The 22,857-nt window shown below is 32.7% G+C and overlaps 1 protein-coding gene across 2 annotated transcripts in view; it reads left to right on the plus strand.

Moving 5' to 3' along the window:
• Positions 1–22,857, plus strand: part of dpp (decapentaplegic morphogen) — a 214,678-nt gene that overhangs the window by 136,112 nt on the left and 55,709 nt on the right. The gene's annotated exons all lie outside the window — the stretch shown is intronic.

Consider the following 22,857-nt stretch of genomic DNA (forward strand, 5'->3'; position numbering starts at 1 on the left):
GCAATGTTTTTAAAGTATTTCCTTACATTTTTCTAGAGGAAAACGACTGAGTACTTACTTGTAGTTCTGTAATTTAATACAACGTTTCATGTATCTTGAATTTGTACAGTTTTAGATGTGAATCTTATTCTTCTGGTATTATAGATTTGTACATTTTTCGAGCTACGAAGATATTCTGTTCCATTCGTCCTAAATGTCTTGATAGTTTTTCTATAACAATTAAATGTATAGGTAAAAAGACTTTACTAGGAAATAACGAACGGGAAATTCAAAAAAAGAAAGACTTGTCAATAAAGAGTTAAAAACCATAAGATTATACTAAAAAAAATAGAAAATTATCAACTGAAAAACGCAGGGTAAAAGCAAGACAAAAAATTAACGGTTTAATCAATTGAAAACTACTTCAGAAGAATGTTAATTTTTGTAAAAGATAGATTTAACTTAAATCTTAGACAATTTAGACGGAATATGTAAATATTGGGTATCCAGTTCCAACTATAGATTATATAAAATACATTTTTATACTTATATCATTAAATTTGTACACTTTAACCATCAAAAAATTATTTATTTACATTTTATCACCAATATTCTGTGTTATCTTTACTAACAATTTTTTGTAGATATGCCCATTCGCTTTCTGTAGATTTTTTTCGATTTTGCGTGTCAAAGAAAGAGTCAAGAACAAGTGAATGCTGAATGCTTAGGTATCCATCAGACAGCTCGGCGCTGATGATCAAGTTACCGTACATAGGCATCGATTGTTTTATACTTTAACCAAACTGATTCAATTGTAATAACAATATGTTGGCAGCAGCTATAGACTTTATTATTGTTCTTAACGGCAGATCGTTGAGGCAATTAGGCTTCGTCGGTGGGGGATTAAAAAAATATCTGGACGAACGTTTTTAGATATGAAAATATTATTTTGATAGGTAGATGCAGACACTCGTAGTTTTTTTCACTTGAAAATCCTCTTGATATGAAAACTGAGATATATTTTATACTTTATGGCGTCTTAAAAACTTCTTTCTTCGTTCTTTGATATATATATTTTTTAATTTTATCTACAATTTGTAAATACTTGTTAAATTCTTCAAATGATTAATACCTTTTAAATATTTAAGATTTTCAAAACAGTAAAATTATTTTAAAATACTTCTGTTTTCACAGCAATTTTTTTATCTACAAAACTATGAGTTTATTTTACGGTTTCTGCTATTGTTGCCATTTATTCCTTCATTATCTATAATTTTCTTTTTTTTAATTCACGTTGAATTCCCTAAACGAATTGTATCTCTACTATTTAAGTAAAAACAAAGCTTTTAAAAGCAGTCTAAGCACTTGATTGTGATAAAAAATTAGTCATTTAAGGCAAGAACAAAATATAGAGTATTTTCCGCTTTTTCCTATATAGTTCTAGAAAAAATTCTGAAAATCTGGAAAAGAAAGTGTAAACAAAAAAATATTATCCGGTCCGCCATTGCGCCTATACAGGATCAAGGCTATATTCTCTCAAGAGTTCGCCAGTCCTTTCTACCATCGCCAAGGAAAACTTTTCTCCAGTACTATGCACTGTGCAACGCCTGGGTATGACGGGATTGTAGAGAACAGTGGTCACAGAACAAATCTACAATTAATCACTGTTCTATGCTTTGTATAATATTTTGTACTTTTCCTAAACAATAATATTAAGCCTTTTACAGTACCAAATAACGTGTTAATATTATTTCATGATATACAAGCATTATATCCAGGAAAATGTAAATTTCAAAAATTACACAAAAGAAATTATTGCCAATTTGGAACATAATTATGTAATCAAACAATAATTTGAAGTGAGTTTAATACTAAAACCTTTAAAAAGATATACACAGCCTTCTTTGGGGGGAGTTCTCAATAATCTATAATGAAATTACTTCCTTAACACACCTATAGATGGCAGCAGATTAGAACAATAGGACGAAGGGCGTGGTCGCCAAATTTTATGCAAAAAAATGGCGAATTGGTCATGCGCATGCAACAAAGTTTTTGATACTAAGGTTTTTTTCTGTCCTACAGTTTGAACTACACATGCGTGTGACATGTTCACGACAGACATCTCATTTATATTAGTTCAAATTCGGCATGAATTCTTTCAATTAACCAAAACAGTTTAGATGATAAAGACAGCTTAGGAGAATCATCTGTGAACAATAAAGTGAATGAGTGAGTCAAGAATGCATGATGAGCCCGTTGTTATTTAACATGTGTTCTGAACGTATTTTCTCACAAGTGTTAGAAGAATAAAAGGACGCAGTGCATTTAAAATAACATTGGATATGCTGTAAATGCCATAAAAAATCCAGAAGATATCGCAGCGGCGTGGAAACAATCTTGCAAAATACTATTCTCTAATAACGAGCCAAACAATAATACAAAGGAAGGAATCTGTGAAAAAAAAAACACAAATAGCGAAATCAGAATTTAAGGCAGCGATACAAAAAGCTAAAATTCAGAAAAGCAACAGGGGAAGATGGAATAACAGCTGAGACAGTCAAAAAAATGGGAAAGGTAGATATTGAAGTAATGCTAAGAATCTGTGATAAAATGTGGAATACCAGAAAGGGGCCAAATGACTGGAGTAAGCTCACTATTATTTCCATAAATTTAAAAAAGTTCACCAACAGATTGCAACAATTACCGTACAGTACCATTAATATGAAGAAAACCAAGTTCGTGGTATTTACAAAAGCACATAACAGCAAAGTTAAGTTAGTATTAGATAACACAAAAATTGGATCACCGAAAATACTGATCAGACAAAAGAAATATGATGCCGCATTAAAATTGCACGGCCAACTTTTACCATAATGAGCAAACTTTTCTGTAATCGCAATATCAATATAACGCTCCAGATAAGAATGCTTTTATGTTATATTTTCTCCACCCTTTTGTATGGGGTTAAAGCGTTTTACCGGCGTATTCTAAAAATATCATGAATGGATCGCAAAACAAATGCACAAGTTCTCGAACAACTCTAGGAACAATGCGACGTTTGCAATTCCATAAAAATCAGGAAGTTGGAATACTTGGGGATGCATCATGAGAGGTAAAAAATACGAACTATTAAGGAATATAATGCAGGAAAACGTAAAATGTTGTGGCTGCTCAATCTCCGTGAATGGTTTGGATACATTTTAATTGAACTATTCAGTCGCGTAACCAGCAAAATTGTAATTGTCAGAATGATTTCCAATAGGAGCGGAACTTGAAGAATGAGCATTAATATCCCATTCGAACAAAGTACTGTATCATCAATGAAAGACTAAAAGCAATTCTCTTGCCACATATTCCCCAAGAACAATGCGGATTCGTCCCAGGTAGAGCTACAAGATATCACTTCTTAATATTCGTTAAATTATAAAAAATCTTGAGAGTTTAAATATAGAAACATATTTGTGCTTTGTCAACTACTCCAAGGCCTTCAATAACGTTAAATGGGATAAAATGTGGAATATAGTTAGGGAAATGAGTACGCTAGAATATCTAATTTATTTATTACAAGAACTGTATGCAAATAATACAGCTAAAATTGAAATCTACAGGTTATATATAATATCCTCCATTCTATTTAATATATACAGTAAACACATTATGCATTAAGTTTTAGAGGAAAAAATCAAAAACCTACAATATGCTGGTGACATAGTTTGGCATCTTCAGCAAAAGAACTGAAACTAATTATAAATAAGTTGGGCACGGTGAGTATGGAATATGGTTTGAAAATAATTATACAAAAAACCAAAAATAATAATTATAGATAGAAAGAGAAACAACCAAACAGGGATAAGGAACGTGACAGGATACGACGTTGTCAACAAATTTAAATACTTAGGCTCCATCATCACTAACAGTGGGAAATGGTAGATGAGATCAGTCGGCGCATCAAAATAGCCAGATCTGCAATAGTCAAACTTACAAAAATATGAATAAACAGCAAGCAAACAATTTAATTAAACCCAGCTTGTGAGACATGTTCACCACTAAGAATTACGTTTGGGTGTAACAATTCATTAAAGCGAGGTGCATTAACTCACTCCTGTAAAAACAGGAGTCACTCCACCGCGCTCCAATGCTTCAGATCATCCCTTTCCCCCATACAGTACTCTGATGCGCGATAGGGGCACGACTATCAGCCAAATGCTCTTCAGTCCTGTGTAATAGAACTCCAACATGGTTTCCTTACCGAAATCAAACTCAGCATAGCGCATTGTCGCTATGATCCTGATATAATAATAATAATAATAGCGTTTATTGTCCAACAGAATCCATTTATAGGAAAAAATACAATACTAAAATTAAATGATATATTATTAATTCATAAGTACTAACTAAATAACACATTTTTCGAGTATTTTACCTTAACATAAAGAAACTACTCAATCACCTAGGTAGATCTCAACCATCCTAGTAAGCTGCTTTAAACTGCAGTGAAATATATCGCAGTAAGCACTTAAGGAATTATAATAGTTGCACATGAGAAATAGAGGAGAATTTAACATAAGATTAGTTCTAGCTTGTGTATTTCTGAACGTAATCGAATTTCTCACTGGATAAGATGGAACGTTAAAATTTATTTGTCAAAGAATATCAGGGCAGTCAATGAGATTATGTAGTAGCTTGTACAGGAATATTAGGGAAGCATTAATTCGTCTAGATTCTAATGATATATATATATATATATATATATATATATATATATATATATATATATATATATATACCCGGTATTTAGGCGGCACACGCCCTTCCGGTAGGGATCTATGGAGGAGTATCACCGAGCCGCAAGCCCTTATCTCTTGCCGTACTGCTCCACCATAGGCCGATCAGATACCAGCATATTCTAGACTAAGCCGCAGATTCATTTTAGAATTTTAAACTGCTGCGTTAGCCTTTTTGTTTTCTGTCACCGAGTTGGGGATCGAACTGACATCTCTCGCAGTGAAGCGAAGGAGAAGCCAGCCGCCCAGCCCGCTTGGCTATCCGATCGACTAGATTCTAATGATACTACGTCCAAACCGCTACACAACTCACTATTGCTGATGCCCCTCTTGGGATATATGCCGTTAATATTGAAAGACAAAAATTTTAAAAATTTACGCTGCACCTGCTCTATAAGTATGAATGAATGAACATTGACATTACAAAAAACACAAAATTACGCCTTGTTTGAGCATTAATATTTCCTTTCGCCACCTACGATTTATAAACATGGACCAGAAAAAAGGTGAATCATAATCAGCCATGAAAGTTCCAGAGGCAAAAGATCCAGATTAAAATATCCAGGACCATGGTCGGACCAAATAAATGAAATGCCTGGTTAACTCATTCTCCGCAGCAAAACAACAGGCATAAGGGAAGAATAACTGCACAGAAATAGTTAAACAAATTACATAACGCCACTTCATTCTCACCAAGAAGAAAATATAGAGGAGATATGATGACGACGTGATTGTTAATTTCGGTTGGTATTCTTGCTATATCTTCTAATGTTTCTTACATTTTTCTTGCCATTGTCTTTATTTATGTTTTCAGTTTTAATCAAAATCTGTATTTTAATATCTGCAATTTTGATTTTCTTTCGAATAGAAGAAATAGAAACAGGAGAGTGGGACAAACAAAATGTGAGGAATATATGGCAAATACTGCAAGGCACAATACTGAATACAGCAGAAAAACTATGTGGTGTAAATTAAAGCAATGGTAAAAACAAAATGACTGTATGTTGGACGGAGGAAATTATGTGTCATATATAATTAGGAACGGATACATGGAGAAAATATTTAAGTAATAGAACAGATGGAAACTGTAAACAAATTAAAGTGCAGGGAAAAACAGTAAAAAATATAATATTCAAAGCAAAACAATGATCCTGGAAATATTTTGGAGACAAACTGGAAGAAGACAGCAGGAGCAACCAACAATTATAGAAGGTCTGAGCGAAAAAAAAAAACAAAGAAGTAACGTCGATAAAGAACAATAACGAGGACCCATTGACGGAAGAAGAGATGGATAGAATATTTTCAATGTCGTTTATATAATTTAAGTATTGTATGGAAAATCAGAAATAATCTGGAAAATGCTATTTATAGTTCAAATATGAAAATTGTGATATATAGTATAAAATCTAGGACCTTCTAGAATTCTACCGTAGTTTTGATTTATACTTGCAAAATACTTCCATTTCATCATTGAGAGTTATACTTGAAGTGTACGCGTTGTTTATACAAAAAATAACTAGCCAGCTTGTCGCCGACTACTTGATTTATGCACAAATATTTGTTCGATACTCCCACACGATTTGAATATTACAAAATAAAAAATACTGAATTTTAATAGTTTTATATAACCAAATGAAAATTAAACCTTTGATTTATGACACGACATGTCGTTCCTGGAAGTTACTATTGTTTTTAATCCTATTTTGTTATTCGGTTTTAATCTTTATATACTGCTTCAATTAATTCGTGAATAATTGTTTTGTTTTATATGCATCTCTGGAGCTTACCACAAAAGAAATTTACTCCGTGAAATTAATTCACGTATTTACCTGCAAAATAGAATAGCTTTAGCTACTGTGTGCCTTCTTCTGACTAAAGTCTGTTTGTTTGCAACTGGCAGCTCACTACAAATACAAATCCTCAAAAAGGAAGGAAGGGTTACCGTCAAGGTCATAAACCATTGCCGTACGGAAGTAGTTTAAACCAAACTAGGTTTTTTTTGAAAAATTACGAGTAACAGATTGGTTTGTTTACTTAGATATACTCTAAAAAAGACCCCATGAAATTTAAAACTCTTAAAACTAATACTTAATACTAAAATAGAAAGGAAGATAATTATCTGTATTTACTTTTTGCTCTTTAATTTCTTCACGAAGCAACTTCTCTCGTTTAATGGTAATACTATTTTCGTAGAATATATATAGATCGGTTTAAAACGTTCTCCTACGTCTTCCGATTCCCAGTTGCCACTCCTCTCGATTCATCCATAAGTCTTCTTCTATGTCTCTGTCTTTTATTTCTCTATTGATGCCTTCTCTCCAACTAAGGCGATGTCTTCCTCTTTTTTTTCTACCGTGAGGGGTCCACATTAAGACTTGTTTTGGGAGACGTTCTTTAGATATTCTCTGTACATGACCGTACCATCTGAGTTGTTGGGTAGCAATATCGTCTACTATTGTATGTTTTACTTTCATAATTTCTCTTATTCTGTTGTTCGTTACTCTTTCTAGTCTAGATTTTCCAGCTGAACATCTCCAGAAATCCATTTCCGTTGCCTTAAGTTTTCTCTTGTATCTTTCCTTTATTTGCCATACTTCACTACTGTAGGTAATTATACTTTTAATAATTGTATTATTATATCTTGTGCTTGTTATTATTAGAGATTGATTGATCCCAAAGGATACTATTGAGAAGGGAAATTGCTTTTCTTGCTTGGTTGTTTTTCTCCTCGATTGTGTCGTCTACGTTGCCTTCTCTTGTGATGATCATATTAGGTTTATATTAGGGTATAATCCATTGATAATGACTTTGACGAATTTGACAAATAAATAATCTTTGGGGTACCTGCCGACTGTGTAAGGGAAAGTTGTGACGAATTTGATACCGTCCGGGTTATCAGTTAAGAGCGTAGGCGCAAAATTTCGGGCGAATGCTTTTTAAATTCATTCATTTTTTTCGAATCCTGAGAAAACTAATAAATATTTTTAAAAAATTTAAACGCAGAATGAAAGATTACACTATTACCGAGGTCAGAAAGTCCCTTAGAATAAACAAAAATTTCGTTTGAATGAGATATTTAAAATTAAAATCACACTTAATTTTCTTTTCCACCCCTGTAACTTACCAAAATAAACATAGAAATTTTTAGGGTCTTTCGACCCTCGGTAATAATGTAATCTTTCATTCTGCGTTTAAATTTTTTAAAAATACCTATTAGTTTTTTCAGGATTCGAAAAAAAAATGAATGCGTTTAAAAAGCATTGGCCAGAAATTTTGCGCCTAACAGTCCATGCTTTAAAATGACATCATTAGTTTAAATGTGTTGTCATTATTTAAAAATCTAACGTATTCTTTGAGCGACAAAACTATTGTGTTAAATGTTCATGACTCCCTTGATCATCAACAACCTTTAACAACAGTTATTAATATATGTTGTGATTTTGTACTCCGGTATGACAGGATAAAAATGACAATTTTTAGATGAAAGCAAAACAAGAAAACATTTTTTCGCCAAAAAGACATGAAAGTAAACAATCAAAGAAAATTGATGACTTTCATAGAAACTTCATTTGTGCTATTTAAACAAGGATATTCTTACACTTACACTCCGGAAAGGTGTCCGCCAAGGCTGCATACTCTCTCCGATGCTTTTTAATTTATATGTTGAAAATATATTTGCGGAAGCATTAGAAGACACGGAATTAGGCATTAAGGTGAACGGCATACCAATTAGCAACCTACGCTATGCGGACGACACAGTGATTATAACTGATAATTTGGAAGATCAGCAGTTATTACTTGATAGGGTGAATAGCATAGGTAAAAAATATGGCCTCAAAATCAACATTTTGAAAACGAAATATATGGTCATTAGCAGAAACCCTCCAGAAAACCCGATAATATGCATAGGTGACGATCGCATAAAACGCGTGAAAACTTTTAAATACCTTGGCACCACAATCAATGACCAATCGGATCCACAACAAGAGATAAAAACCCGAATACAAATGGCAAGACAAGCTTTTGTGAAATTCAGACCGCTCCTATGTAATCAAAACCTAAATTTCGAAATACGCTACAGAATGGTCAAGTGCTACATATGGTCCATCTTGCTTTATGGCATGGAAACGTGGACTTTGAAAAAAACATCTATCAACAAACTTGAAGCATTTGAAATGTGGTCATTGAGAAGAATGATGCGCATACCTTGGGTGGATAGAGTTCGAAACGATGACGTCCTTAAGAGAGCCGGCGTGGAAAGAGAACTCTTTGAATTAATTAAAAAACGCAAGATTGGTTACCTTGGGCACATATTGAGAGGAGCAAAATATGAAATACCACAGTTAATCCTACAAGGGAAGATCGAAGGTAGGAGAGGAGCCGGCCGCAAACAATTATCCTGGTTAAGGAATATTAAAGAATGGACAGGAATACACAATACAGGCGAGCTGTGTCACGCCGCAAAGAACAGAATTCTAGTAATGAGATAGTCGCCTACGCACTTTGGTGTATGGCATGTTAAGAAGAAGAAGATTCTTACACTGGATACAATATCAAAGACAATAAAAGATAATCATTTTTCTCACTTTGGCCTAGATCAGTTATGAAAATTACTACTTAGAAATCGGGGTTTCTAAGAAAATAAAGAAAAACCTATATTAAACGATACAGAAGAGATTTTTTATTTAAGAAGGCAATATTTGAGAACGATAAAAAGATTTAGATTAAAAGGAAGATGCATTTTCTATTTAGATGAAATCTGGCTAAACGAAAATCATACCGTTTCAAAAATATGGGTAGATAAAAATATTTCTCGGTAGATATAAAAGTTATCAACAAGCCTTTCTGAAATTCTACTAGTTTAAATGCTCCCGCAAACTGTTTACTAGCACTTTTTGTGTAGAATAAACCGTTCTCTTACAAACAACGCTTGAAGTGACCGTCGATTTTGAATGTCAGTTACGCGCGCGAAATCAATGTTCAATAAAATTTGTATCAGCTCGAACTTTCAAGTGCTCTATCAACAAAAATCAAGATGCGTTTTGAAGGTAAAGCTTTTGTATACAATTTTTGTGTTTTGACGCAAGTAAACATATATTTTATAAAGCTGTTAAATAAATAACGTGGCGCGATTTTTGCCATTTTTTGTGATTCTCATGAGATCAATACAATCTATCCCTTTTATTGACTGGCCACTATAAATTTTCGATTACTAGAGCCAAACCTTCAAAACTTACAGTATGAAATTTTGGTTTTGAGTTTTGGCAACAAATTTTAGGCATTTGAAATATGCTTAAAAAACGCTGGATTTAAACTTTCACGTAACAAACAATCTAAAATGTTTAAAAGTTTTTTTTTCAATTAAACTAGTACGTTTTTCAGAAGAATCAAACTTCTGCTATATAAATTTCATATGAACTATTTCATGTCATAGGTTTTAAAGATTGATCTCTAAAACTTGAGTTAATTCGATTCAAAATACAAAAGCTGCACTCTTTACTTTTAAAACACATCTTGATTGTTGTCGATAAGACACCGAAATTTGCATAATTTTTTATTTTGTGTTTAAACGAAAAAAACTGCATTAACTACCGAGAGTTATTAACAGAGGGTATAACATAAATTACTATTTTTCACAAAAGTGTTTAATTTAAATATATTATTTTAAATATTGTAAAATTTAATGCATTTTAAATATTTTAGTACTCAAATATCTCTGATACTTATTTTCGAAGATTATTTTGGTCAAATGATTCTAATGGGCTATCATGCATTTATAAATCGAGTATAGTGGAAAATTACGATTATCCCATGTTAATTATACAGTTTACTCTTGTATACAAGGAAGAAGTTAGGGCAATAAATCCAACATGCTATCATTAAAAAATCTATTAAGGAACATAATATTCCATTAACTATTTGAAGCACTGTATTTAAATATCTTTGTTGTTGGGTTTTAATAATAATATTTCTTGTTTAATCTAATAAACCAACTGTAACCTTCGTCTTATATTTCCTCTATGTATTAGCGTGATATTATATCCAATTCGCAAGGTTGGTAAATCACTAGAGAGGAAACTTGTGAGACTAGGCGTGGATTTTAGAGTTTTCTGCATTTTTTCGTTACAAAATAGTCACGTTCTAGCCGTTGGTGAGATTGCCCATTAATCTTTAGTTGGGTAATAGATTTATTATGTATACTTCATGGGTATATACTAAAATCGCATAAATAACTGGTTTTAGATCAGTAGAGTAATATAAAAACTTTTAGTTTTTGCTATATTAATTATTTATTCTGAGTGTAGTTTTTAAAATAGAATATCGGTAAGAAATTTGACACGTACAGCATTAACATATCAAAAGCTTGTACAATATTTATAAATAGCCAAATCGAATGCTCTAGAATAAAACACGACTATAGTTGTTTCTGTACTTATTGAAAATTGGAGGCTATCCTTGAAAGATCTTTTTATTTTATTTACCTTTTATTTGTTTTGTCTGGTTATTATGGTAGTTTGACGTCGGGAAATCAAGAGTAACAATACTCTACATTATATGCAACATACGTTCAATCTGAATACTACATAATGCATTACCAAGGTATGTATACTCCCCAGCTTATATTTATATTGATCAATAATAAATAAATACGGATGACATGAATGTTAGAAATCTCTTTTTAAATAACAAGTACAAAAGCATAACAACAGGTGTCCATTCTTCTCCTTTGCGTGCCTTAGGAAGTTATATTCTCTGATATTTTTTAACCAAAAGGATTGCTCATAATCAGCTGCAAAATTTTAGTATGTACTATCTGTCCAAAATATTCTACTCTTCTAGATTTCACGCTATCAATCAACAATAGAATTTTAAGTGATATTAAAGATTATACCGAATAGGAAGATTACATGATAGAATTATTTAAAGATGGCGAAAGAATTTAACAAGAAGTGACACCCAACCGAGATACTATCTCACCGATTCTAATCTCAGAAGTTCAGAAGGCCATCGACCAAGCGAAACGAAGGAAGGCTTCTGGTCCTGACGAAATATCTGCAGAATTGCTAGAACTACTAGATAATGAGAGTGTTCCGATTATCACCTCCTTCTTTAACAAGATATACTGAAGCGGTAAATTACTAGACAACTGGTTAGAATCAATATTTATAACTATTCGCAAGAAAAGGAATACTAGACAGTATAGCGACTATCGATTTATCAGTTTAATGAGTCACACACTCAAAATTTTTATAAAAAAAATATTCAATTCAAAAATATTCAATTAATTATTTCTGTGTTCTTCCTATGTAAGGCTAGGACGACAACAGAATAATATTTTAATCTGTTGTACAACTTTCATAACAACTAAGTCACTTTAGGAGAATCGCTAAAATTTTTGCTAATTCTAGTTTGGCAATTTATTTGTTGGGAAAGCTCCAGTTTTGTATTATATTTTTTACCGATCACCAAATTCGCAGCCAATTTTTTAGGACCAACAAAATTTTCAAAAGAATTAAAATTTTTAAAATAACTTCTTGCATGAAAGGGCCAGTCTTTTCATCTCCAGATACCAATATTTAATTATTTGTTAAAGAAATCGCAATAATGTTTTAATATCTCTTTTGATAATACAATTTGTGGTGGAAGGAATAAATTAAATTATGTAAAGAAAAATTTAATAACGAATAAAAAGATAATACATGTTTGATGATTCTTCTCAGGTTTTTCCATAACACTAAAATATTATAAAAGGTTAGCTCAAACATCTTTAACTTTAAAAAGTTCAGTTATGTCTTCATTTAGCAATTCATCTTTAAAATTGTCTTAATTTTGATCTCTCACTAGGTTATACTCATAGAATGTTGCTTTAGATTAGAACGGTTGAATCTTTTCAACCTTACAGTCACTTCCACTGGATAAAATAGTACCTAAACCTTCTCTTCCATACATAAAAAGTTATGTTGCATATCTGGGTCTACTATGAAATTCATTATAAAAATTGGATTGTTTAGTGAACTTCTTATTACAAAAGGGCATTAAGTTTTGGAAAAATATTTACGTTAGTTTTATAGATTTCGAAAAAACCTTTGATAGAGTACTACATGCATTATTACTACAATGCTAAGACCCAGTTGTTCAGGACACGTGTGACTTTAAATTGATCAAAAATCTTTAATACAATCAGACCGCTTGTATTAAGGTGAATCAAGAGGTTTCAGCTAAAGTTTTTATTAAGCGTGGTGTCAGACATGACTGTGTTATGTCACCGATGACAATATCTCGTCAGTCATCCAATTATTTTTCTTTCTTATCGGCTCTTTTAACATCTCTTTAAGCAGGACTGAGTTTACAGGTGTAAACTAATTAGCCACATTGGGTTTAAATAATAAAAGAAAAATTACAAGAACGGTTTATGTAAAAAATCAGCTAATTAGCATTAATGTTTAAGAAATTATCAATTGATTGATATCTCAGATGTAGCCAGTAAGCCTTATAGCAGTATATTGTAGCAGAATGCTGCTAGTAAGCCTTACTAGACCGAGTGAGAGCTGTGAGCGTAACATACGGACTAGACCTAAATATTAAGAAAACTAAATTCTTGGTTGTCAGCTGTGCAAATTTAAATCCCGGGCACTAATGGCAGGTAGCGAAGAGAACCACAGAGTCAACAGATTCGCGTACCTCGGAACTACCCTCAACTTACAATGGGACTACGCTCAAGAGAATAGATCCAGAATTGAAATGGCACGGTCTACATTTATCAAATTGAGATCCTTGCTGGGCTGCAGTGTTCTCAGTTTGGGAACCAAGATGCGGATAATGAGGTGCTACATTCTTTCAGTGTTACTATATGAAATTGAAGCCTGGACACTGACGCAAGCTACTGAAAAATATAGTGAAGCCTTCGAGATGTGGATCTACTAAAAATATCGTATGTAGACCATGTCACCAACTCCAACAGCGCATGACAAAAGAAAAAGAAGTGCTTAATTTAGTGAAACAACGTAAGCTTGAGTACCTCGGTCACGTGATGCAGAACGAAGAAAAACATCGAATTCTTCAACTCGTTATGCAGGGTAAAGTATTTGGTAGGAGAGGACCGGGACGCCGTCGTATCTCGTGGTTGAAAAACCTCTGACAATGGTTTGGGATGACCTCCGCGGAGCTGTTTCGCAGGGCAGTCAACAAAACCATGATAGCCTTGATAATCGCCATTATCCGGACCGGATAAGGCACTGAAGAAGAAGAAGCCAGTGCTGCAAGAGGCTTTGCATGATTATATGATCAATTCCATATAAAGTTTGTTCTTCTAGGTACTCTTATAACTCTTGTAAAAGTCTATAAATGGCTACTTCTCGAGCTCCTGCTATAGGTGAACATTTAAAACTAAATTCCCAACAGAATCAGTGACGTATTCATGTACAAGAGCGTCACGTACATTTAGTGGTATATGACATTACGTTGGGGACTGTATGCTGTGGCATAACAACTGTACTATCAATAATTCTCAAACGAAGTATAATAAACTTTTTGTGATTGATAATGTGTTTGCCCGTGTGATTGTCTTTAGGTGTTTTCTATCGTCCGTATGTTCCAGTTATTTTGTACCTACATATTTTTTAAGCATAATTATGGAATATTCATTCTATCACTTGTTATAAAATGAAAATAAATATAAAACGCACAAAACCCCGTGATTTGCAATAAATATTTTTAATTTCTCTTATTAAAAATGGTTTGCGGTATACTCACTAATGGTTGCGTAAAAAAGGGATGTATATATACTAATGCAGTTCCAAGTTTCTTCATATGCATCGAATAAAGAAATCTCCGGTAATCCTTTAACAGTATACAGCAGTTAAGGTCAGCATTTTATGAGTATTTCGTTTTTAACACATTCAGTCAAAAACACAAATCTTGACCTATATTACCTGAACTCTAAATGTCAGCTGACATTGGCACTCCTAGCAAATTTATGTTTGCAATAATTGTTGAACAAATAAACTGGTAATAAATTCTAACATTTGTTTTGCGCGATTAATAAAATCATCTGTTGACAATTTCTTAAGGTGAAGTGGCTATAAACACTGTGCAATGGTGTTATAAAAATGACAAGTCACTGTAATTAGTTGTTTTTCTATAATATGTTGGAGATGTGTAAATAATAATTTGTGTAATTATGCAGAGGCACTAGAGAAGTTTTAATATTTGTTCAAAATTAAAAATAATTTTTATTTAAATATGAAATGTCAAACGTCAAAGTTTTATTGAAATTTATCAAAAGATATTTTTGACGTTTCTCTTATTTCTAAACAGAGTTAAGTAGGCTAGCGATATTACATATCAAAATGAGTCTTCTCGAGGACACTTAGTTTAAATAAGTTCTACCGTCAATATGGGGAAAATATCTCCTTTTTCTATGGGTTGACTGTCATCTTGCCTATATTCCGTTTTATTTACTTCAAACAACTCGATTTCATCGCTCTTCAAATTTCTTCATTCCATGAGCGTCGAGGTCTACCTCTTTTTCTTCTTTTAGGGGGACTTCTTAGGGGGTTCCCTTTTTGGGCATTTTCAATAGGTGTCCAAAATATTTTAAACTTCTTCTTTCTATTCTGTCAATGACCGTTTCTGTATTGTTTGAAATTGTCCATACTTCAGAGCCGTAACAAAAAACTGATTCAACCATGGTTTGCCCTATTTTCTTTTTTTCCTTTTGGAAATGTGGAAATCCCACCATAAAGAGTTCAGACATCCTACAATTTTACGTCCTTGATTAATTCGGTGTTGAATTTTCGGAAATATTAAAAATTTTCCACTTGTTTGATTTCCACGTCCTCTTATATCAACACTTCAAACCTTGCATCTGAATTGATAACTAAATATTCTGTTTTTTCCATGCAGACTTGTAACCCTCATTTTACATATTCTCTGCATAGACGCTTTATCATAAATTCTAAACCATAAGAATCTTGAGCTATAATATACTTATAGGAGGACTTGGTCATCTGCAAAGTTCAGGTAGAACAGTAGGTCATTTCCTATGGGGATTCTCATTCCCTGGCAGTAGTTTTTCCAATTTTGGAGGACTCAATATATAAATTAGACAGTAAGGGTGACATACTGCATTCTTGTCTCAGTCCTTTAGTTACTTTTATTGGCTCTGATAGTCTATTTCCTATTTTTAGGTAAGTAGTGTTATCCCTTTATACTTCTATGATTATTCCTAAAAGGTATTCCTAAAAGGACTTTTCTAGGTCGATGAAGGCTAGATGTACTTCGGTACCAACCGCTATTCTTTTTTCTATTAATTGTTGGAGTATAAACATTTATTATCTTTCCAAACAATCTCCCGAAAGTAGGTAGGACACTTAATCCTCTGTAGCAATTAGGATCTTTTCGATTACCCTTTTTAAAGACAGACACTTGGTGAGCGGTTTTCCATTCAGATGGTACTTTCATTTGTTGGCAGCATTGGTTCATTAGAAAAGTTATTCGTTCTATTAGGAGTGGGCATCCTGCTTTAAGTAACTCTACAGCTATATTGCCAGGTCTTGGAGATCGCCCGTTTTTCATTTTAATTAACGCAGTACGGACGTCATTGTTAGTAAGTTATATATTTCATTATTTTCGACTTCCATTAAAAAATATTTTTAGACTTCTAAAGAGCAACAACCAAGTTGTTAAATTTTTTTGCACCCCTCGTTCAGCCATTGGTCCTTTGCTACACGTATGTATTTTTCAATTTACTTGTTGAGGCCTAAATATGTCTAGCGACTTTTGGATTTTCTTTGGCGTCGTTCTAACATCAATTTCAAGATTTTGTTTGTCATATTGTCACGATTTGTTGGGTGTCAATTATCAGTATTTTGTCATGCTGAAAATGTGGCCATAGATCCATCTGCATCCATAGGAATGAAGACCAAAAAGGAGATAGCAAACATGGATCAGGAGACAAAAGAAATATAGAAGGAATACTTCTATTCAATACTTAGTAAGGAAAGTGAATAAGAGCAAGAAAAGAGAGAATCAGAAGACAAAGAGGAACTAGAGTGTCTAACTAAGGAAGAAGCGGCAAAAGAAATACAAAGGACAAAAAATACCAAAGAGCCGCTGGTAGACAATATTGTATAGGAACTGATAAAACATGAGGGAGAAAAAATAAATGGAGAACTCTAATGTTCTCCGTTTATTTTTGTGAAAATGAATCATGGAGAAGCTTGTCACATACCAAGGAGTAAAGCAGAAGGGACCAATCTCCTTAACATTGTTTAACCTGGTACTTAAGCAAATACTAAAGAAAACACATATGAACAAGAAGAATATAAATGTATTAAGTTACATACATATAATTGTATATGCAGATGATCTAATAGTCATAGGAAAAACGAAAACTAATGTTACCAAGGCAATTGGCAAACAAACTGGCGGCTGAAGGCAAGAAATATGGACTGCGAATAAACGAAAATAAGATAAAATATATGGAAAGTATACAAAGAGGGACGTCCAAAGACAATATAGCTTGTTTTCAGTTTTCCATTTAGAAAATTTTTGTCGATGTTTGTCCAGCAAGAAGATAATATCTTGAAAGGCAAATAAGAGATTTCTTATGTAAGCTAATAATTAAGCATCTTCGTCTTGAATAAAATTAAAGCCATTTATTATAAAAATGTTTCTAAAAAGCTTAAACTGAATCGAATTCGCTTTGTTTGGAATAAAGGTAGACATGCAATCTCAACGGTATACTAATGAAAAGGGTGTATTGTACATGGAAATTGTTTTTTTTGCTGTATTTCTTCTCGGCTTGCAGAAGTTCTTGTGGTCGTAGATCGTTTATTTACATCATATATCTATATATATCAAACAAACATTTCTCTGTTAACAATAGTGTTCCATTTGTTTGACGAATTGAACCCATTATTTACATCTCTCATCCATAAATTCTACGAAACTATCGTTGTAGACTGTTTTATAAAACAAAAACGGCGTTAAAACGCCCTTGAACCTCCTTTTACGAGTGAAATAACTAATGGCCAAGATAGCCAAGATATGTTTATCTCGCTGTTATACCCATAGACTATAAACCTGTCTTCTTAGCCAAGAAAGAAGAGACCACCTGAGTAACAATTTCAAATATTTCCGTACCCGATTTTTTACCAAAATACGAGGAGCCACTTGCACGCAACGCAACTTTTTATAAATTTTTCGAATGCCTGATGCTGGTGTATGGAACAACCTTCAGTCCCCACCGTAAAAAAACAGTTACGCGTATTTTTACTATGTAATAGTACAAGTTGATTGATACGGTTGCCAAGTTTACCGAAACTTCTTAAAAATTAGGATCTATGCACATCTATTCCTCTTGAATATAAAAACAAACAAGAACTGCTTAAAGAAATATTTTTCTGAAGCTATTTTTCACTAATGTTTGTATTTTGAGAACGATTTCCGAAGTGGAAATTGAAACGTCAATAAATGTATTTTAACCTTTAATTGTGGCTTATTCCCATTTAAATATTAATTAATTTAAGAAATATTTTTGTTTTCTAGCTTTAGATGTTTATGTCAATTATTCTGAATACGTATTCTTCGAGTATTATTTAAATGCATTACAATGGCTCGTTCAGAGATTGTTTTAATTTAGAGCTGAACTAGAAAAAGCAACGAAATAATAGTTCTTTTCAGTACATAATACATATTAAAATTGTCCAAATCTGCAAAATAATTTCCTTTATTTTTTGTTGAATATACTATTTAGGAATATTGTCTCTTTTTCTTTAACTTTGCATCTTTTACTGTTTTGAATATACTATAATATCTCTTTTTAGGTCTACTATAACTGTTGTGCTTTCTGCTATGTTATTAACACGTCTATTTCATGCTTCTCTTCTTTCTTTCATCCGCTCATTTATGTTATCTATTATGCACACGTTTCTGATCCAATTACTCAAACTGTATACTCACATATCTACTGTGAAATCAATGTTAGTTAGTTCGAACTCGATTCCCTACATGGTCCTTCATCGCTAGATCTCTTGTGGAAGGTGAATTTAAGAAAAAAGAAAATTAAAATTCAAGCTAGAAAGCCGGTAACGCGGTATCACGGGATCCTCTCCCTCTCTTTCTCACCTGTGCCACACAATTGTTCCTACAAGAGCATAGTCAAATTTAGTTTAGTGTTGTAAAGTGTATACCAAAAAGATATTGTGGAAGTTAATAAACCGCTAATAAAAAGGTTTAAGTGTATAATTTTTCACCCCCATAAGAGGAAATAAACGAATCAGCAACCAATTAAATCCTGTAAGAAAACTAGACAGGTCACCATGAGGGTTTGGTGCCCTGCGGGAAATGGGAGGAAATAACCCTTAATTTCCCTACAGTTTTCCTATTATTCTTCTCAGGATTTCCATTTAAATTGCTTCTAATCATCTTAGCTTTAGTAAAATACTCTTATTTGGTATCCTTCTTTTTTTATGCTAATTTTATTCCTGTGCGTCCAATATTAGGCCAGTCCAGACCAGGTTCTGTTGGTCTTGTCTGTTTGTTGAATATAAATAAGTATTCAAACAAGAAATCTAAAGAGCTGTAGGCTAAGTCTAGAATAAATCTTTCAAATAAAATTCTAAAATTTACCACCAAAGGAAGAACTAACAAAATAAATATTTTTACAATATCTGAAGAAGAACAGTAAGGGTTTTGATCTCAAAGACCATATACATAAGTCGTTTTAGACTTGGGAATTGCCGTTGTGAGAATTTAGATGGATTATGTTATCGAATCACCCTGATACAGAGGAATTTCACAAATTAATTAAAACATTAATAAAATAGGATATGTTTGAATGTTCGAATAAATGAATTTTACAAATACAATAGAGATGTCAAGCACAGTTCGTTGATTAAATCTTTCCCAAGTACTTTCACCTTCAGAGCATCTTCAGGGGCATTTTATCAAAATGTTGCTATCCAGCACAACATTGAATGTTATAAACATTTAAATTCATTCACACAAAAGCAAACACTAGACAAAGGACAAACAGTTTCAAAAATATTTGGGTGCTACATTGTAGGCAATTCTGGACAGGAAACAGAATTCTGTTTCCTGCCATTGACCAACACTAATAGTTAACATATGGAATAACAAAAAACTGCCAAATAAATGAAATACAGGGGCGATCATCCCACTACACAAAAAGAGAGATCAACTTCAATAAAACCTATTTGATATTATCAAATATTGTTTATAAGCGACTAAGACCATACGCAGAACAAATAGTGGCTTGATACCAGCTGGGTTTTTGCAGACACTTCGAAAATTGACTAGATCGTCCTGTTAAAGCAGGTGCTAGGAAAAACTTAACTTCTTCTTCCTAGGGCGCCTGTCTGTTCCGAACGTTGGCGATCATTCTGGCTATGATGACTTTATTGGTTGCTGCTCTTTCTATACAATGCTCTCAGGTTAGCAAGCCAGGATATTCTTCTTTGTCCTGGGGCCCTTTTTCCTTTAATTTTACCTTACAACATGCATTGGAGTAGCTCATATCTGCCTTGATTTCTCATTATATGTCCCAAGCACTGCAGCTTACGGCCCTTCACGATGTTGAACAGATCCACGGTTGTGTTTATCCTCCGTAGTACGTCTTCATTGGTGACTTTGCCTGCCACGGTATCTTTAGTATACTTCTGTATAACCATAGCTCAAAAGCCTGAAGTTTTGATAGAGTTTCCACCTTCGATCTCCACGTTTCTACTTCGTACAAAAGCACTGAGTACACGTAACATTTAGAAACCTTATTTTTTGTTTCTAGGGTAAGGTTATGGCTCCTGAACACAGAGCTTGTAGTCAAAAATGCACTTTTTGCCTTTCCGATGCAACATTTAGTCTCTTGGATATTGTCTCTGATAACATCAATCGAAAATTTTGAATAGGCATTAAAATAATTTATCATAACAACACAGAGTAGTGCCATAGTAAAGAAACGTTAAACTCACTAAAACATAATCAAATTTAATAGTATAATTAGAAAGAAAAACAGCATAAAGGAAGGTATAAAGATATTTTAAGTCTACTATACCAAACAATTACTTAGAAATCTATCTATAAAATCACATTCACGATATTTTGTTAATAAATAGTAACATTGAGAAATTACAATAAATATTAAATCGTATAAATCTCCTAAGCCAATTATATTATTTAAACACATATTGTAAGAAGGCTAATTTATTTTACAAATATAAAACGGTACTCGCAAATCGTGATATCAATGCCAATGCAAATCTTATAATTTGATATATGACATGCCACATAAGATGGTCCGTATTTTTATACGGACCTTTATGGATTTAAGATCCTACATGGAATGGTAAAGAAGAAAGAATCAAGCGCAATAAAAAAACAAACTTTTTATTTAACCGTACCAATCCAGATCATTAATCAGTAGTTAAGCATTTTAAAAAAATATATCCTTCAAGAAGAATTGCAGATAACAAAATTAAAGACAGACATAAATGAACGACCAACAATAAACTAGATAACTCACTAAAATATTAAATGATAGTATCAAAGTATAGTTTCTCATAAGAAGACATAAAAGATGAAAGTAGAAAAAATGGAAAACAAAAGGTAGCAGGACAATATCACTAGTTATCAACGATATCATATCGTTATAAGAGATAACAAAAAAAATATTCTCCACTTTTTTATTACTAATTCTCTTCTTTGTTTATATATGCAGATCTTGCAGTCATTTGTAATATTTTAACAGTAAAAAATAAAAAAAATTGTTGATGTTTTTTTGGTCAAACGTTTATGGTATATTTTAATATTTTTATAACTAAATTCACACGTAGGTATTTAAAATTTCTCCTTGTTACCTCTTAAACTCCCTTTGGGAATAGTTTAAATAAAAAAGGAGATTCCTAATAATCCCTCGATGTTCCAATCTGTTAAAACTATGAAGAACCAATATTTCTTAGAAACTGGGAAAAATTCGCACTCGGCAACATCGCCTTAATACGACAGACATATAGGATCCGAGAGATTTTGGAAGTCGCAAGTAAAAGACAGCGGTGATCGCATCTCGCATCGCAGCAGTCCGCTTTCTCCAGCCGTTACTAAAAGGTGAACAAGTCCAACTTGCTTGACCTCACCACAGCCACCAGTGATGCCACCGGTCAATGAGGGAATTATCGTACAGTGTTGCGAAAATTACGGTTTTTTCCTGATAATTTACTTAAAATTGGTTTTCTAAATACAAATAAATGAATCTCAATAAACAAATAAAAAAGCCTTACATGTTCATTCTCAAATAAGTTAACATTTCAGAATTATACTGATGTTTTCTAACAAAATATTTATTTTAGCATTAAAAAAATAAAACTCGAGTCCTCTGAAACTATTATGTTCCTTTTCCGGCAACTTGAATCAAAATATAGTGATTTTATTGAGATATTACAGCTAGTATAACTGGCTAAATTATCTAAGCTCAATCTTTCTAAAGAAGCATTGTTTTCGGGGTTTATAGGACTTGTTCCGGAATATTTTGTTGCTGGGATTACGTCTGCAAGTGCAACGAGCATTATGCAAATGGGTTCTTTACAATTAAAATTAATCGGATATTTTTGCATTTCGACAGCTTTTCTGAACATTCCGTGGCTATGATGTTCTTTTAAGTAGGTACTGTTTTTTCGCAAAAAACTGCACTCTTCGTTTTTATTGGTCATTACCATTTGTTATAATTAAGCTTGGATGCTAATCATTTATAACAATGTCATTAGTACATAAGCAAATAAGATAGGTCTCAGTAGCATTTAGAAAGTAAGATATTATATATTCAAGAGAAGAACAAAATAAGAGAGAATAACAGTCACGATTAAAAGATGGAAATGGATTAAACATACACTAAGGGAAGACCAGATAGTAGCTGGAGAAGATATGTAACAAGAGATCATAAAAGAATTGGGCTGAGATGGATAAAGATTAAACAGAGAGCAAAAAATAGAGAAATGAAAGACTTGTAGAGAAAAATTTCTTCTTTTTCTTCTTCTTCCTCTTTATAAGCAATTCTGCTTGCTCATTGGCGGATTTATAC

The sequence above is a fragment of the Diabrotica undecimpunctata genome, chromosome 2 (genome assembly GCF_040954645.1).
Source record: "Diabrotica undecimpunctata isolate CICGRU chromosome 2, icDiaUnde3, whole genome shotgun sequence".
NCBI lineage: Eukaryota > Metazoa > Arthropoda > Insecta > Coleoptera > Chrysomelidae > Diabrotica > Diabrotica undecimpunctata.